This window comes from Tamandua tetradactyla, chromosome 5 (genome assembly GCF_023851605.1).
Source record: "Tamandua tetradactyla isolate mTamTet1 chromosome 5, mTamTet1.pri, whole genome shotgun sequence".
NCBI lineage: Eukaryota > Metazoa > Chordata > Mammalia > Pilosa > Myrmecophagidae > Tamandua > Tamandua tetradactyla.
This window is the reverse complement of record NC_135331.1, coordinates 134557015-134570916: the sequence shown is the minus strand read 5'-3', so window position 1 is coordinate 134570916 and position 13902 is coordinate 134557015. Positions and strand designations below refer to the sequence as shown.

The 13902-nt window shown below is 37.0% G+C and overlaps 1 pseudogene; it reads left to right on the top strand.

The window, feature by feature from the left end:
* Positions 1-9347: 9347 nt before the first annotated feature.
* Positions 9348-10370, top strand: LOC143683326 (protein SCO1 homolog, mitochondrial pseudogene; annotated as a pseudogene).
* Positions 10371-13902: the final 3532 nt, after the last annotated feature.

Below are 13902 nucleotides of genomic sequence, written 5' to 3'. Positions count from 1 at the left end.
GGAAGATTTGGACCCATTAAGATGATCAAATCAGAACCAATGCTTCTTTCATCGCTGCCATCTTTTTTTTCATTTGGAATTCTTTTATAACTTTTTTAGGGACCAAATTAAGTTTTCAATGGTGGATTCAAAATATGAATCGATACATTTAATTCCTGAAAATTCTGAATTGTGCTCAGTTAATTTGACTTAGACAAATTCTAATTCTGCTCATTTCTGGTAATTAAAGGCTTAGAAGTCTAATTTTGGAACATTCAGTATAGTTCTAAAGCAGCATAATCAGAAGAGGCCTTCCCAAGGAAATTATGATGCAATTAGGTTTTGGGAGGTAAAATAAACATATATATATTTTATACAGTACTAAGAAACTTTCTCTTTTACACACAGACACATGCACATGTACACACACACACACACAAGTTAAGGACTTAGCTCATTTTTGTTTGTTCATTTATTTAACAAATATCTTTTGAGACCCTATTTTATACCAAGCAACAAAAAAGCAATCAAAATTTTTGCTCTCATGGAATTTACAATCTATTAAGGGAGAATTAATTATTATGATTATACCTCATCACTGTTATTACAAGCAAAACAAAACAAATCCTAAGCCATGGCATTTGAGAGTCTGAGGGAAAAAAGATGTTTCTGTAGGAATTAATCATTTTACATTATATGTTTAGCTCAAAGCAAATCAATCTGAGAATTGAATTCAACAAATATTTACTAAGTACCTAATACATGCCAAGCACTGTCAGCACTGTTAAAAATGAGTGGCAGTAGTTTCTTTTTTGGCTATGATAGGCATGGCAAATTTAAACATTGTGAAAAATATTTTTGTGTGAGTGATAATGTCTTAAAATTCCACTAACTGCCAAAATTGAATTCATAGCTGATAATTTGCAATAGAACAAATACACCTAGACACCATAAATAGCGCAATTAAGATCTTTTACATTATTATTGCAGAGTGTGCCTTTATTTTTAAATAAAAGCAGTTGGGAAAGAACATTGATTTTTTTTTTGTGGCTTCTTTATTCATGTGTGATTACTCTGTTAGAATTATTTCAGTTATATTATCTTAGCGTCTGTAAGGAACAAAAGTTAGCTGTATTGCAGGAGTTTCCACGTTAAAATTCATGACCTTTTGCTCAGCTACATTCCGTTGCATCTCTTCTCTTGGGGAGAAAAGAGGCTTTTCTGTCTCTTCTTGTGTTTTATCAGTTGTATCAATATTGATAAGCCAAGAGGAAATAAACATTACTGAAAAATAAATCTGTTTCTCTGTCTTTCCCCCAAATTGCCTTCCAGATTCATTGCCAGCCTCAGCACGCTTGACTGCGAGAATCATGAAGCTCCTGCCAAGTTTGCTGCATCAGCTCTGTCTTGACACTCTGAGGAGGATTTTGGATTTCAAACCAGTAAACAATTGCTACAAGGTATTTTCACTACACCATGTTAATCAGGATGGAATAGGGCTTGAAGTATACTCTTAGAATCTATGTCACCTTTTCCTACCTCTCCAAGAAAAAGAAAAGCTTTCTTTTCAACTGTGCTGCCAATCTCTTCCCTGCCCCATTCACTTGGGGGCCCTTAACCTTTTCATCCCATTATACCAGGCTAATCCTTGATTCTATTGCAACTTGACACTGCCAATTCAGGTATTGAATTTATATTCCCTTCGCTTATTTAAAACCAACCCATCCTTGAAAGGACAAATCAAGTTCAGCTCTTCTGTTAAACTTGTCCTGACAATTCTCCAGCACAGTGACCTCTCATCTCTGTAAGCAGTTTTACAGAGTTTTAACATTTTCCCCCATTTTTTTCCCTGTATGTTAGTTTTATTCGATTATTCAGTTATTTAAGGGCGAAAGTAATTTTTATTCTTCGGGTGTATGCAGACTACTTATTCTTCTGTGTTCCTTACCAAAGTAGTGTGAATTCATTCAACTACTAGAAAAAAAAAAAGTCCTGAGCTACCTAGTTTGCAGCCAGATACTATTTAAGAAATAAAAATACTACAAAGCCTAGGGAGAAACTCCTGCTCTCTAGAATTTTACAGTCTAGACAAGGAAACATGAAATATGTATAACAAGACTCACGGTTTATAGATGCAATTCTTTCATGTAATCATTGCTGAGCTCTTTTCAGTTGGTGAGAAACAGCACCTGCTGGCATGGGGCTTATTGTCCATAGAGCTGTTGGGTGTCAGAGAATTCAATGAGGCAGAGGGTCTGAGTTTCTCTCATTCACCTGCTCTGTTTCTCCCCATAACAAGGAAAGAAGAAAGAACAAAAATGAATTGATGTGTAACTGTCAAGTATGACTGAGTTGTACTTTCTCAAAAAATAAGAAAATCAGAGGGCCTCTTGCTATGGAAATGTCTTTCATAGAGAAAGGCTAGGCAGATAAAAGATCTTGTGCTGTCTGTTGCCTCCCAGGGGTGGGATGTGTAGAAATTATAGTACAGGTAACTGGAGGCATGGACAGTAGAAATAGAGAAAGAAGAGAACAACAACAAAAAAAGTCCGTAATGTTTAGCTTTGCATTAGAGACCTTGGAGTATTGGGAGGCTGAGCTCAGAAGCAACAAAAACCTAAAATCGCAAACAATCAGCAGGAAAAAAGTTATCTCCATTCCTTCACTTCCCATATAGCCCTTTCCCATTGCATATTGGCTTCTTCCTTCACCATTTTATAGGGGTTGTTCTTCATAAAGTCAGCAATGATGTTATAATTGCCAAGTGGGCAGTTTTGGTCCACATACTGTTGGGTTTCTCTGTTGAATTTGATTCTGCTGAGTCTGATTTCTTCTTGAAAATCAGAAATCAGACTCAGCATTTCTGAGTCATACCTTGTATTCTCAGGTATACAGAATACCTTGTATTCTTGTGATACTGTGATACTGAATGCTTCATTTTTCCTCTGGACTCTGTAATCTTTCTTGTGTCTGCTCTCCAAGTGTGGGTCTTCTGTTCCTTGCCAATATCTCATCTCCATCTATGTGCTCTCCTAGATTGATCTCATCTGCCATCATAGTTTTATGTATGTTATGCTTATTACTGACAAATTATTTTCCTATGTCCAGACTCTTCACTTGACACCTTTAGATGGATGTCTTGTAAGCCCTTCAAATGTAACATAACCAGTACAGATCACTTCATTTTCCCCTTCAAGATAGTCTTTATTTCAGTTGGTGGTAATACCATCCACCTAGTTCTTACAACTAAAACCTTTTCCTCCTCTCTCATCAACCACAGGTGAATGGATTTCTAATTAGTTTTCAAATATGTTTTCCACCTCTCTGTTTCTATGACCTCTTTCTAATTTATTTTAAATTCCTGAAGTGCCTTCTTAAATGGCTCTGGACATTTAGTCTTTGTTTCACTTCAACCTGATCTTGTAAACAGCTAAAGATTATTTAGAACAGTCTAACAGTTTACTTTCCTTACAAACTTCAATGTTACTTGTCTACAGTATTAATTTTCTTGTGTTGGAGTAAAAGGCTGTCAATGATGTGACTGCTACCTATTTCCAGTTTCGTCATCTCTTCTCAAATGACCTGATTCCTTCATCTCCTTGACTAACCAATTCCTGATTATTATGGTTACTAGGAACTGTACCTGAGATTTTGATAGTTCTGATTCTCTGGGAATCTGGAGTAACTTAAAAGAATACATATGAAGTCCCAAGATTTTTTTCAGGCATATTCTATAAGCAGGTTGTAGTAGCCACATGATATTTCACATGCCCTACATGTTTGCAGAGTCCATATTCAAGCCTGATATCAAAAGAGAAAAATTCCCAAAAGTCTTATCAAAAAGCTTCCCCAGTTTTCCCCAATGTCTGCCTTTGCCCATTATTGTGATAACCTATTTATGAAAATGAGCAGAAGTTTCTGTTACATATTGTCCGGGTCATTTTCTTGTCCCTTTTTGTTCCAAATAGGCCCTGCTCAAATTTTTGGGTGCCCCATGCCAAACACTTGAGTTTTAAATTCCTTAGATTTTATATACTAAAAATTGCATTCTTGCTTTCCCAGTTTCACTATTGGTCACAGGGAGCTGAGATTAAATAAATGCTTTCAGACCCCAAAAGATCAATTAGCTGAAAATGTGGGAACATGAAGGCCTTAATTTATACTAATTTTGCTGTCATGTCCCTAGGTAGAGACCAATTATGAATGATATGTAAAATTTTTCTACCTATTTGTTAAAATTCTTAATAATTAATATGAGGCCTCTGTATAATTCTTTTATTCATTCTTGATTCATATTTGTGAATCAAGGTCTCCAAGAGAACTTTTACAGACCCCCAGACCATTTTGTTCACCAATCCTTACTCCACCTAATATTTGGTGAACAACTCTGTCATTGCACTTAAAATTTGGGGTTGTGTTTCTTTGTTTATACATCTACTTCTTCTACTTCCATGGGCTTCTTGAGGACAGGAACCATATATTTATTTTTATTGTCCTAAAACCTAGTGCAGTGCCTTCTAGAAGATGCTTAATGTTTGTGGAATGAATAACAAATTGTTGTTGGTTGCAGTGAATATCAGGTTTTAAAGACTCTGATGATCCTCAGTGTCTACATAGGAATCTATCTGTCCGTCATCTATATTTTCTGACAATAAATATCTTAATATCACACTGAGGTAAGAGTTTCTATATTTCACCTATTCCTAAAGGTACAAGAAATAAGTCTCCTGGAACTGTTTCATGAAGGTAGTAACCAAGAAATTCCCTTAGGATAATTCATTAAATATTGCATGGGCTAGGATGCTGCATGATATAAATGATAGTGAACTGACCGGCAAGCTTGGGTAAACTTGCCCTCAGAAAATGAAAGTACACATGTAGTAATTTGAAACAGGACTATACAAATCAGCTGAAAAGACAGCAGAATAGCTCCCGAGAGAGAAAGACATGGCTGAAACCTGACCGAATATTATATTGGAAGAAAGGCAATACCAAGCAAATAAAGAGTTGAGCTGAAATAGAAATGCAAAATGTAAGTCATGGCCCATATCAAGGTAGTACTCTTCTAATCTCTTCACAGGAAGTGAGCCTTTGGTGGGGAGCAAATCTCTCAAGGCCAACTGGCAGGAATGTCTCCTTTCTAGTACAAATGGATATTTTAGTCTGAAACCATTACAATTATACAGGTAATGAAATATAAGGAGCTATGACATTTGGGAGTATGGAGAGTTCATAAGTGGAAAGATATGTTCTGAAATTTGGGACAGGACAATGTTATGAAGGAATTATCATGAGGTCGGTGCTTAGAGGTTAAGATTTTTGCTGTGAGAGATTGGGAATGGTATTTCAGAAGGAGGAAAATGCATGCATGGAGAAGGCAGGGCAACAAGTGGTCCATCCTGGTGGAAGCATAGTTGCAACAAGTAGGAGGGTGGTGCTGATGCCCAGATGATAGACTGAGTGCATGGGGGGAATTATTCATGGCCTAAAGTGTGTGATCTTTATCATTATTGAGGGTAACTGAAGCAGAGATCAGAACTAAGATGTAATAAAATCAGATTTGTGGTTTTATATGGAATAGAATGTAGAATGGAATTAGGGAAACCTATCAGAAGTTTTGTGGTAGAGCAGATGAGAAATGATTAAGGCCTAAACTAAGTAATGGACAGGAAAGAGTATTGAATATGACAAATGATGCAAAACAAACACCAAATAAAATACATAAAACACACCTAGCATCATTAAATGATGTCAGAAATACTGTTCAACTGTCCCAACCTCATTCTGGATCAATAGAATATCTGTGAATGATGTTCTCTCTGAAGCCATGACACGCTATTTTAAAGCCTTCCATTCATTGTGGCAGCCTATAAGAATGAAATGCTCTGTGTATTCTGCTATAAAGAGCCCTGAATTCCCTCACTGTTGTTACCGCTCAAAAAAAGGTCAAATCATGCACTCTGGGCAGTGGCAATGCCTTGATTTCAAGTAAATGCCACTTCTGTTTTTCAAAGTTCAGGAGAGCAACTGCTTGCAATTTTTCCCTATCTCAGTAGCATGTATCATCAGAGTTATCTTCACATGAACATCTGGGCACTTCTTCAGTAATACACACAAATATGAAAACAGAGGAAGGTTATGGATTGTGGGGACTGGTCCATCCAATGTGAGATCTTGGAGAGGACTAAATCACACCATGGAAACACATTTTTTTTTAACATTCTGCTTACATAAACTGCATCCAAATCTGATGCAGAATTTGGCTTCTATGAGATCACAGAGTTGAGGCTGAGAGGTAGTAAAACTAAATCTCAAATCAGTATAGTCTTGATCACAATATAATTTGTATGTAATAATAACATGAAAGATCATACCATTTGCCAGGAGCCTTTCTAAGTTTTTTACATGTGAAGTATCAGGAACATAGTAAAGACAGATAGAATTAGCCATAACTCTATCTATCAATCAGGACCTGGAATCCACACTTCCAGCTCAGATGCAATTTAATCAGTATTCTCTTTGGGCATTAAGTACCTCCTAAAGGCATCCCAGAGTAAGAATAAAGTGAATCCAGGTTATGGTAGGGCCAGCTTTTTGTTAATCTGTTTTAAAGAATATTTTTAATATATACAAACTTCTATGAAATTAAGACATAGAATGTAATATTGAAGGTAAGGAAATTTTTCAAAGTAGATTTTCCATTATAGAGTCCTCTGGATAAGAACAGAAAGAACATGATTAACTCTTCATTTTTATAGGATGCTAACAGAAAGGTAATTTCAGTAACTCTTTTTCATTTCTGTCTACCATTCCTCAGTTGGGGTCACCACCGTTTATTCCATTATTGGAGATAAAGTTTAGCTCAAAACCCCCTGGGAGAAGTAGTGAAGTGACTTGAATTCATATAAAGGCATATAAAGACAGAGAGGGAATGGGAAGTGGGCACAGGAGTTAATACAAGATTAACTGAGTCCAAGTGAGGAGAATCATGCTTTGGAAAGTGCTTTGAAAGGGGTGACCTAAGATCCTGGGGATGAAGTGAGCTGACTTCAAAATGGTCTAGGGCCAAACCTAGATGCACATTATTATTTTTCTTTGACATTGAGGATTTTTAGGGTAAGCCTTTAGGACTTAAACACATTGGAAAAACTCACCAAAAAAGCAGGTTTTCTGTCACTGAAGTCTCTTCCTGCAACCTGTTTCTGAGTGCTGCTTGCAGAGCAGGTTGCTAGGCAAGGAGATGAAGCACAAATTCAATACCAGGTTTTGCAAATTTGTCCCTCAAGGTTTTAGGATTTCATTCAGACAGAATTTCATATTGACTTCTTCCTGCCTCACTGACCTGTGGGATTTAAAATTGCTCCATTTGCTGAGGCTTTCCATTCTAGCAGTTCCTCAAGGATACGAGAGAACCATTTATTGTCATAAGGAGTTGCTGGTTTGGTTGCTCCCTTTCCTCTCTCTTTATCATTCTTATATTTTATACCTCATTTGGGATGTGAAATGGGGGCCTAAAAACCATAGACCTTGTTCTTGGCCTGGTATGGCTTTAAAAGTCAATGTGTATATACATATATAGAATGTGTATATATACACACACACACATATGTATACACATTCTATATATATACACATCTATATATACAACCTAAAATTTCCCATTTTAACCACATTCAAATATACACTGTTGTGAATTACTATTACTATTGTCCATTACCAAAACATTTCCATCACTCCAAATAGAATCTCTGTACCATTTAAGTATTAACTCCCATTCTGTACCTTCATCCCAGTCACTGGAGGTGAACTGTATTCTAGTTTCTGACTCTATGAAATTGCATATTCTAATTATTTCCTATAAGTGAGATTATACAATACTTGTCTGATTTATTTCACTCAACATGTCTTTGAGGTCCATCCATATTGTCACCTGTATCATAACGTCATCCCTTTTTATGGCTGAATAATAATATATTCTATGTATATTTCACATTTTGCTTATCTGTTCTTCTCTTGTTGGAAACTTGGGTTGCTTCCATTTTTTTGAGATTGTGTATAATACCACTATAAATGTCAGTGTGAAAATATCTGTTCAAGGTGCTGCTTTCAGTTCTTTTGAGTGTATCCCTAGACATAGGGATTGCCTGTTCATAGGCAAGCTTGCATAGTAGCTGCACTGTTTTGCATTCCCACAAACAGTGTTCATTCTTCTTTCTCCATATCCTCTCTAACACCTGCTATTTTCCATTTTTTAAATAGTAACCTTACTAATGTGTGTAAAATGGTACCTAACTTTGGTTTCGCTTTGCATTCTCCTATGGCTAATGATATTGAACATCTTTTCCTGTAGGTTTTTTGTTTTTTGTTTTTTGTTTTTTTTCATTTGTTTATCTTCTTTAGAAGAATGTCTATTCAAATGTCTATTCATTTTTTTATTAGGTTGTTTGTCTTTTTGTAATTGAATTGTAGGATTTCTTCCTAATTTCTGGATAATTAACCCTTAGCAGATATATGGTTTCCAAATATTTTCTCCCATTTTTGGAGATATCATTTTACTTTCATGATAAAGTCTTTTATACACAAAAGTTTTAAATTTTGATGAGGTCCCATTTATCGGTTGTTCTTTGGTTGTTTGTGCTTTTGATGTAAAGTCTAAGAAACCATCGTGTAGCACAGGAACAGAAAATGTTTCCCTATATTTTCTTCTAGGAGTTTTACAGTTTTGGTTCTTATATTTAGGCTAGTATTAGTCAGGGTTCCCTAGTGAAACAGAACGAACTGGAGATATCTGTAAATATGAGATTTATAAATCTTATATTTATGATCTCATGAAACCATGGGAATGGAAAAATCCAAAAACTGCAGGGCAGGTTGTGAAGCTGGCAGCTCCAATGAAGGGTCTGGATGAACTACACAGGAGAGGCTCACTAGCTGAAAAAGCAGTGAAAAAGTCTCCCTCCTTCCTTAATAGTCTTCAACTGATTGGATTATCTCATTTGCAGGAGGTTCGCCTTACTTGACCGCAGATGAAATCAGCCACAGATGCAATCAAATTGAATGATGATTTAATACACCAGCTTTTTGATTTATCAACCAGCCACAAAATGTCCTTGGAGCAATGGTCAGGTCAGTGCTGGTCTGACCAGACAACTGGGCATCATTACTTGGCCAAGTTGACACCAGAACCTAAACATCACAAGGCCTTTCATCCATTTTGAGTTATTTTATGTATGTGGTATGATGTAGGGCCCATCTTCATTCTTTTGAATATGGGTATCCAGTTTTCCCTGTACCATTTGCTGAAGAGACTATTCTTTTCCAATTGAGTGGGCTTGGCAACCTCATCAAAAATCAATTGTCCAGAGCTCATGGTAGGGCTGCCGCTAGCTCCTGGCTGTCGGCTTCTGGATGGCCAACTTTGGCAGGTTTTGTCCCATGGACTCGAGCTCTGGAACCCAGCTGAGGTAGCCACAAGAGTCTGGCCGAGGCAGTTCTGTGTCCTGCGAGAGGAGGCCTGGTGGCCCTCAGGGCTTGCAGGCTTGTGGGCAGCTGAGGGACAATTGGGAAGCCTGCGCCTCAGCACAGCGATGCCGCCACCGCAGGGGTGGTCAGGCACCGGGCCCAAGAGTGGAAGAGACCCCAGTGCCCCTTGCAGTCCGGGCCTGTTTCCTGGAGGTCCCTAGCTTTCACATTTGCAATGGGAGGTGCTTATTGACTGAAATGAAATACTTCAAGAAAGGAAAGACAGAAAAGCTGGAGAAGGAAGGGCAGTGAAGTCTAGGAAAGCCTTTACTTGGGGGAACTGTTTTCCCTCACAGCTCATACTGGAGACCTTAAAACTGACAAGGACTACCTGGACCAGTGGGTTTTGATTTATTTTAATTTCACCCATTGCCCTGATATCTGTCCAGAAGAACTAGAAAAAAATGATTCAAGTTGTGGATGAAATAGATAGTATACCATCTCTGTCAAATTTAACTTCCCTTTTCATCACTATTGACCCAGAAAGAGACACATGCAACTTATGTGAAAGAATTTTCTCCCAAGCTGTTGGCTTGACTGGGGCAAAAGAAGAGGTTGATGGAGTGGCCAGAGTGTGCAGAGTATATTACAGCCCTGGTCCCGAGGATGAGGATGAGAACTATATAGTGGATCATACAATAAAAATATACTTGATTGGACCAGATGGTGAGTTTCTTGATTATTTTGGCCAGAACAAGAAGAATGCATAAATAGCTGGTTCAATTGCTGCACACATGAGGGAGTATAGGAAGAAGAGTCAGCTGGACAGTGTTGCCAAATGCGGTGCTCTCACACTAAAGAGGAAGGCAGCTTTGTCTCCCATAGGAGGCGATGTATATGCAACCTACAGAATGGACTTCATAACATGAAAACTATTTTGAATGGGACATCCTGCCCTGGGGTTCATCCAGGTTCATTCTCAGAACTATAAATATTACAACCAAAACACTTCCAAGTAGCTGCTGTAAGACCAGAGGACCAAGGTGTTGTGAAGCCAGGGAAGAGCAGACCTCACAGAGGACACAGTAGGGTGCAGAACATTTGGTGACTTGACCCCCTATTTAGCTCTGCTGCCTCTCCACTGTGTTGGGCCCTTGCTCATGCAGATTGTGGGACTTCATTTCCAGGAAAAGAGTGTGATAGTGCTCTTGCTTTCCTCTTTGAGTTCTTAGTGGTCAGTTTGGAAAATCATATTAGGTGCTCTGCCATTCAAGGTTAATCTTTAAGCTTGAAAGCAAAGTATAGTTTTCCATGTTAATGAGCATCAGTATTACACTTGCATTTCATTCCACTGTCAGCAAAGTGCTGATTTGACTAAAGAAGAGAAATTTATTGCTTGAGAAAATCCTGAATCAATTTTGAGGTACCTTTTATGTGATTTTGAGCAAAATGATATGCCATGTTTTCAATGAAATACCAAATGGAAATAAGAGGATATTGATCGTGAGTGTGATACAGAGTACTTTTCCATGTAGACTGGATTGCACTATGGAAAATAAAGGTACATTCAGTCGGAAAAAAAAATCAGTTGTCCATAGATGTGAGGATTTATTTTTGATTCTCATTCAATTCCTTTGGTCTATATATCTTGATTGGACCAGATGGTAAGTTTCTATCTGGTCCTCATGCAAGTACCATGCTATTTTGATTACTGTAACTTTATAATATATTTTAACACTGGAAGGTGTGAGTCCTCCATCTTCATCCTTCTTTTTCAAGATGGTTTTAGATATTTGGATCCCTTTATCGTTCTGAAAGGAAAAGATGCATTTGTGGAGTCTGTTCTGTTCAACTGACGTTGCCATTGTGTGCAACTGATGTTACTATTCCGTGATCTTGCTAAGAAACAGTTGAAATGTGCACTCTAGCTGGCAGGACTGGCTATCCTCCTGGAAGGAGGTGTACTTTGGTAAAGATATTTAGGTCCCAGAAAGCTCCTCTTGGTCCCTAGCCAGTTCAGAGGACCAAACTGGGCCCAGTCACGTAAACTAACTGGAATATGGCCACTATTGTGTAAAGATATCATAAAAACTGCATGCAAGCTGTTACAGGAGGAAAAGAAGAAGAGGGAGAGAGGAGAATCCTATGAGAAAGAGAGAGCATCTCATCAGAATCTTATTGTGGAAAGAAAACTTTGCTGTAGACTATTATTTAGGAGACTCTGAATGCTGTTTCTAAGATTGCTATAGATTTTTACTAATGAGACTTGGATTGCTGCCTCGGAGACTTCCCAGCACTTCTCTTCAGGTGTTGGTGCCATCTTATCTGGTGATGTAACTATGCCTTATTTTTAAAATCTCTTTTAATTACTTTCTGATAAATTCTGTTTTTATGTCACTGAAGTCTGTGTTGTCTATGAATCTGAACCTATAAATTAAGTGGCCATAAATATCTATGTTGCCTTTTGTGTGCCATCTTCCTAAATTTGATGATTGCTTTTCCATTTTTGCATAGAATTTTGTTGGAATTTTGAAAGGGATTGTGTTGAATCTGTAAATCCATTTGGGTAAAATTGACATCTTTACAGTATTTAGTCTAGTCCATGAGCACAGAATGTCCTTTGAGAAATTGTATGTTGTATATTCGTTACCAGAATTAAAAAACTTTAAAAAACCTATAGAAATGCACAACACAGTGAACCCTAATGCAAACTAAGGTATATAGCATAATTGCAATAATATTATTTCATCAGTTTTAACGAAAGTAACACACTAATTCAAAGTGTTAATAATATGGAAAAGCATTCTATTCCCATAGAATATGGGAACTCTTTACTTTTACTTGATTTTTCCATAAATCTATCACTTCTCTAATTAAAAAAAGTCAATTGTTTCTAGGTACACCTTCACTTCCATCTAAAATCAATATTCAAAGAACAGTGAAAAGGAGCAGTGTCTGCTTATATTTTTACAGGAGATTGTTTCCTTTATTCTATTTTTCTTTTTGAATTATAATGATAATAATAATTCAATGGTGCACTTGAACGTGTCCTATTGGGTTGACTTGTCACCAAGCAAAGCAGGTTTACCTCAGGCAAAACTCCTGAGTTTTGTTGTTGTTGTTGAAGTGAATCATCAGGTTGGAGGCTCCTCTCCACTTGTCTGAATTCATCAGAAGGAAAGTCAGTACTGCATGTGTAGAATATGGACAGAACAATTAGAACCCTCTGTGCAGGAATTTAACTTACCTGCATCTATATTACCATACTATTAATTGGGGGAAATGTTAGTCTCTGCAAACTTAAAAAGAATTTGAAGTTTTTATATGGAAAATGCAAAGTTTAGGTGTTAGAATATTGTATCACAGATAATTTAAACATGTATCCATGAGTCTCTCAGAAAAAATACATTTTTCAGATACAGCAAAATAGAATTCACTGGGCTCAGAGGATGAGGGGCAGAGTATCGCTTGATGCTGTTGGGAGAAGCAGATGATGGAGAAGGTGATCTTAGATTCTATCAAATTTTGATTTTGATAAAATCATTTTGATAAAAACTCTTGGAGTGTGATGAAATGGAGCAGGAAGTAGGAGAAAATAGGACTGATCAAGTGTTTGCTTTTTTCAAAGCAGGAAGATCACATTTGCAAATTTAATAACCCATCTCGGGCCTGGTGAAATTTCATGTGGATGGATTAGTAGTTTATGCTTCTGTGTGCCCTTGTGAAAATCATGCTGTCACCTTGGAATAGCCACCTATTTTTAAAATAATTATCACTCCAGCATGCATTTTTGCTTGAAAATGTTTAGCTAATTATGAATGAGCTGCCAGGACATTACAACTATTAATGTAGTAAATTTGTTAAGCACTGCATCAGTCCTGGAACAGTTGTGGATATCAGACATTCAATAAATATTTGCTGAGTGAATGAATTAAGCTGAGAGATAGTCAACTACATCTTTGGTGTGTATAAATTTAAATTTACTAGTAATAAAAATAAGAACTTTCTTGGGGGAAGGTGTCAGGTTTCTGAGCACAGAAATTCATGTAAGGAAGGGAAAGATCCATAAGAGAGTTTGAGATTGAGGATGGAGAGAGTCACAAAGACTATTTTGCTCTGGAGCTAGAGTTTCTTTCTATAAATTCTATGCAAGTCAGAGTTTTAGCAAAGAATAGTTTAAAGCAGCGGTTCCTAAAATTTCTTGGTTCTCAGCACCCTTAGTGTCTCAGTGATTTTTTTTCGTGATGCCCCTAGCTCAAAAGAAATACTGAACATTTCCATTTATTAAGTAGTTATGTCTAAATATCTTAACAGATATTTAAGTCCTAATATTCAATAGCCATTTGACTTAATAATGCACATAATTTGAAAGATAAAATAACATTTTTATTTCATTCTGAAATTACTTACTAATAAGATGTGTGTGCCAGCTGGGCACTGCACAACTTCTCAAAATCTGGT